The sequence below is a fragment of the Camelus bactrianus genome, chromosome 3 (genome assembly GCF_048773025.1).
Source record: "Camelus bactrianus isolate YW-2024 breed Bactrian camel chromosome 3, ASM4877302v1, whole genome shotgun sequence".
Taxonomy (NCBI): domain Eukaryota; kingdom Metazoa; phylum Chordata; class Mammalia; order Artiodactyla; family Camelidae; genus Camelus; species Camelus bactrianus.
Window position 1 is genome coordinate 144,043,676 of NC_133541.1, and position 6,054 is coordinate 144,049,729.

Sequence of the window (6,054 nt, forward strand, 5' to 3'; positions counted from 1 at the left end):
AGAATTGAAGAAGAAAGGGAAGGAAGGAAGAGGGAGAGAGAGAGAGAAAGAGAGAAAAAGATGAGAAAATGTTAGTGGGATTGAAGAAAACCATGACAAGTTTTATGGGGTGGATGTGAAGGAATAATATGGGCTCAATTTGGCCATGAAAAAGTCTTAGGTATTCTTCTAATTTCAATTGATCTTCAGTGGAGCATTTTCTCTAAGGCAGTGATATTATCTATTAGATAATTTCTTAAAAAATTTACACACACACACACACACACACACACACACTACTCCAACATCTTTTGTCTTATGAAAAAGTTGTCTAGACACAGAGATAGGACACCATGTACTGAAAGATGTCCAAAGGAATCAATGTGAGAACTGAATTGTGAAAGCTTTGAGTTCCAGTCCAGTTGAACAAGAGGAAAAAAGCACTTTTTAAGTATTTAAGTATTGGTGAATCAACTTTACACTAACATTTTTTAAACCCTTGATTTTGTCAAAAAACATAAATATCAGCAAGATGCAACTGAAATTTTTTGACATCCCTAAAATTTTAAACAGTCTAGACTTGTTTGCTTAAAGGTTGAGCAAAGGTTGAGAGGTTGACTTCTCAAGTATCTGCATATATTTTATTTTCTACAAATATAAAAATTGTATAACAGAAACAGAATAGAAAGTGTTTCCTCAAAAATATGTTGGTGTATATTTGTAAAATATCTACCATTTATTGGACTATTACACTGTTCTGCACATATTTTAATTTTTCAAGAATTCAGATTTGAGGAGGAGGTTAGAGTTCAGTGGTAGAGTGCATGCCTAGCATGCACGAGGTCCTACGTTCAATCCCGGACCTCCATTATACAAACAAACAAACAGACCAAATTACCTTGGCCCCCACTCACCTCAAAAAAAGATTGTGTTAAAAAAAACTTCAAAATTTACATTGACACTAACAGGGAACTATTATCATGTTCAATTTCCTGTTGAAGAAAATGAGTTTCAGGGAGGCTTCCCCAGCTCATTTCAGATGGCAAATGTCAGGGTAGGACTAGATCTGAGCTCAGGTCCACCGAATTATTCTGCTGTCCCACACAGTTTAAACCATGGCTTCTTTCAAAGCATGCTTGAGTATTCAGCAGTAGAATGTGGGTTTCTTTTACTGTGTGGCTTACTCTGAAAACAGTAAAAGCACATAAAATTATGAAAAAGAGGAAAGAAAACATATACATTGCTTTTTTGCAATTTTTTTAAACTACTCTATATCATTCTCCTCCTCATCCTCTTTTCTATTGTCCTTTCTTACTTAATGGCTTCAAACTTTCTTATGTCCCTTCTTCATGTCCTTTTTTGTACTGTGCTTTCTTTGTGGCATAAGCCTTTATTCTTAGATCTACAGTCTTATAGTACATTTGTGAATATATCTTATCTTTTTAAGAGAAAAATATGTAATATATATATGATCATAGAATAGCAAACTTTATACGACTCCTAAATCTATAATTTTATACAAATATTTTTGTCATTTTTAAGCTTATAAGCAAAATCTCCATGTGAATAGTATGTTTGCAAATACACAGACACCAAATATAAAATGATATAATTTGGAATTTTTATATATTAAAAGCTATGGAAATAAGCCAGAAGCAAAGTGCTTATAATTGTTGTCATGGCAGAGAGAAAGTTATGTAGTTTACATAGCCTCAGAGCATCTGTTATCTGAATATGAACCAAAAACCCTCTTTAAAAGATCCTGGGCACATTAATGGAATCATGATTTCCCCTAAAAGTAAATAAACCTATAGATTAATATTACAGGAAACTGTGTAAGAGGATATAGTAAAATATTTATTCAATGTTATTTAAAAAAATACTACTTCTGTTCTACCACGTGAAGACATCCAAGTATCAAGAATTTGAGTGGAAAGAACAAAGGAAGAAAAAGAAATAAGTAGAAAAAAGGCTTGAAGTCAATTTTCCTAGAAGCAGTACATTTTTCCTGGGCTTGGCACTTTATAAAATACAATTGTCTATGCCTGCTCTTCAAATAGAATCATTTATAAACATTGTGCAAATCTATATTATAAATTTCATAGCTCCTGTCAAAATTAAGGATATTTTCTTACTTTGAAAAACACCTCATTTAATTGTTTTAACTGCAAAATTAATGAAATTCAGAACATCTAAGAAAAATTACAAAACAAATGACTAACATATTTTATAGCACCTCCTATTCAAGAGATGGATTCTGCATCTCAGTTCTGTGAATCTGGGCTTGTCTATGACTTTCTTTGACCCAGAGAACCTGACAGAAGTAATGGTTATCTTTTTAAGTTGCTAAGTTTCCAGGTGTTTCTTTCATTCAACACAAAATAACTGATACAACACTGACCAACATGAATTGGACAAAATTATTTCAATAAATTTTCCCTGACAAATTAAATATCAAGTGATCTCTAGATATTAAGTTCACTATTCATGCCCCCTGTCAGAATGTGGCTTTCTTCACCTGTCTAGAAATTCTAGAGACCCTGAGCTGTGGTTGCTTCTTTCTTAGAAAGGATGGATGAGAGTGGACTAGCCTGATTATTGGCCTTGTCCTCTGTCAGCCACATCTGAAAGTAGCTGCTCATCTAAAGGTGGGATTCTGCACTGTTCCTATTTATTATTTTCTCCAGAGCAGAAACTGTGGACCTATGGTTACATGTGATCACAATCCATGGAAGGACACATCACCATGGTCTTTTAAATAGATATAAAATGTCAACAGTCCTTGCTTATTAACACATACAGGTCCTTAATAAAGGCTTAGGTAAAGATTGATCTTTGAGCTTCAAAAATGAAACAAAGAGCTATTGGAGGTCATCAATGAGAGGATATGACTTCAGCTGAATCATGAGCTGGACCCACCAATCAGAGCTCCTCAACCGCTCCCCTGCCCTTTCCATGTACTTTCTGACCACCTTTCCCACAGCTGGAGCTGTTTTCAAGGACACAGCCTTGAGAGAGCAATGTATGATGCAGACCATCTGGAAAGTACATGTGACTGAATCCAGTAAAGGCCTCCAAATAAACTTTTAAGATTCTGGTGGGCAGGTTCAGAAGTCTATTTGTCCCACAGCCACCCAAGACAAAACTCATATGTAACTTCCCATGCTTATTAAACCTGCCACCTACCAGTCTGGAGTGGTTTACCTCTTTCTTCAGGCTCTCTTTGCCCTCCATGCATGGGGTCAGTTTTTAAACCAACAAAAGCAGCTTCATTTCTCTAATGTGGCTATTAGCAGAAACCATAGATTGAATAAAGCACGTCTGGTTACTACCTCCATCTACCTTAGATGGTGGAGGAAGAGGGTAAAGGATAAAGGGCTCCTGACTTGAGTCCATGATGTTTGTAGAGAGGAGATTGCTCACTGCTTGGTAGTGAGTTCTTGAGTGCAGTATCTCAGCTTTACTACTTCAGACAAAGGCAGTGATTTTCGTAGGGAATGGGTGACAGCTGCGGCACTGATTCCACCAGGTATCCAAGGAAGAGAGGCTGAAGGATTATGCTTTTAAGTGGCCAGGTGGGTTGCTCAGAGTTTTTTATTTATTTATTTATTTTTTTAAGCAGTAGGTCTCCACCTGGAGTAATTCTTCCCTGGGACATTTGGTAAGATCTGCAAAGATTTTTGATTGTCATACTAGGAGTGCAATGCTATTGCGATCTCATCTAAGATGCTGCTAAATGTCATAAAATGTACAAGTCAGCATCCCTCCTCACTCCCCCCTACCACAGACACACACACAAGCACAATCCCGTCCAAAATGGCAATAATGCCAAAGTCCAGAGACCCTGGTCTAGAGGAGCCAGGCCTTCCTTCCCAGATCAGGAGCACACAGGTAGTTTTTGCTCTCAGTCTTTCAAATTGTGTAATTAAATCCCAATGACACTTCTATAATTGAAACAGAATGGTTGTGCTTAAATTTAAACTACTCTATTATAACGAAATAATGTTATCCTATTTAAAATTTACAGGGAACAGATTTCAAATGATTTAGGGAAGAATCTGTTATTCAAAGGGAAATAATAGGCCCAGGTCCCCAGTGTGGGATTCCATGAAACAATTTACATAATACATTTACCATTTACTAAATGGTATTATTTATTATTATTATACAATTTTAGTTTTATAAAGAAGCTTTCATGTACCTTGTTATTAACAATAGCCCCAAATCACTGCTTAAAAAACTCATCTGTTACCGAAGTTGTAAATGAATCATTTCCTTGTGATGTCAGGGATCTTGGGGCCCATAAAAGGAATTTTTTTAGTGTCTATCAGAGTACACTACAAAACAGATATCATTAAGCATATGAAAAGCAATATAATGCCCTTGCTTTTTGAGAAGACTTAGAAGAAAACACTTATTTAATCAGATCCTCACACTGAACATTATACAAAGAAATGTGCAGCTTAATTAGGATTAAATTTAAGCCTTGTTTAAGTTGTAATTTAAATTATGCTTTTATGTTAACTTTTTTAAAAATCTATTTATGTGTATTTCTGAAATTTATTTGGATGGATATTTAGTTATATCATATTTACTCCTCTCATTCTTTCTAAAATAGAATCTAAAATAGATTGAGGGTTGTTTATCATCTGAAAGTTAACACTCAAACTATAGATGATTTTTAGCTCCTTACGCCGTTCATTTTTCCCTCCATTGGGAACTGGCCAAATGCTGTAGTTATTTAGAAGTCTTTTCCATTGTCTCCTGGAGAGAGTGACAAGAAACAGAAATGGGATAGGAGAAATTAGCCTAATGCATTGACTTTAGAAGAAATAAATGTGAAAGCTGTTATTGTAGAGTTTTGCAGTTGGATAACTATTGTATAAAGTGACAGAAAACCAATTTTTATAGAAGTTTTATACCATTAAATGTATATTTAATTTTTTTTTGAAATTCTTGTTTTTCCCTTTGTTACTTACAGATCAAAATTTATAATGAGTGCTTTTTGTTATTTTTTCTTCTCCATGAAAGTCATTTTGATAATTAGTCAGTTTATTACTGTGTTCCTTGATTTTAAGTTATTTCTGCTTCTTCATTACCTTGATTACATTATCTTATACAGTGACCCAAAAAACTGCTGTTACCCCTTTTATTTACTGATTGATAAGGCAGTGAAAATAGTTAGCAGAAATTTTGTAAAAACTGAAGTGTGTCATGCATGTGGAAGAATTTAATTTTATTTTTCTTGAATCTATATCCTGACATTGATGTTGTCATTCAAAACTGCTTTAAGCATTGCTTTCTAAATTCTTACATTTATTCAACAAATATTGAATACATATAACACATCAGAATGTCCTTAGACAAAGGGATATAATGATTAAAACAAAATATGCCTGCCTCCACAAAACTTGCATTATAGCATCCTCTATCCTTCTGATTATGGTGTTTCTCTTTCTCAATCTATGCATTCATCTTTTTAACAAATATTTATGGTGTTCTTATGTGCTTGGCTTTGTTCTACATGTTTGGTACATAATGGTGAGATGATTACTATCTTCGTGGTTTTTAAATTAGAATGGGGAAATGAATATTATATAATAAAGGCAGACATGAATACAAAATAATGACATTTTACGTACTAAGAGACAAGTGCTTTGTAAGAAAACAATCTGGGTAGCAGATTCTTGTATAGAATATGCAGCCCAATATTGTCCTTAAAGAAGTAAATCAACCTGAGAGCTGAGTGAAGAGAAGGAAATAGCCATGCCCAAGAATTCAAATTCATGTTTTTCTGATAGAATATCATTACATTTAAGTACTGAGATGGGTAAAAGTCACAGTCTTCAGTACACCAGAGTCCAGTGCAACTGAAATTCAGTGAATAAAAGGAGAGAAAGATATTAGAAGATGCTGGGTGGTGGCCCTGATGCTGAAGATCAAGAAGGTGTTTTTTGGAAATATAATTATCAGGAATTGGTGATTTTTTGTATGTGAGGACTAAGGAATACAGAAATATCAAGGATGGCCCCTAAAATCTGAGCTTAAGCAGCAAAATAGGGGACATAGTTTATG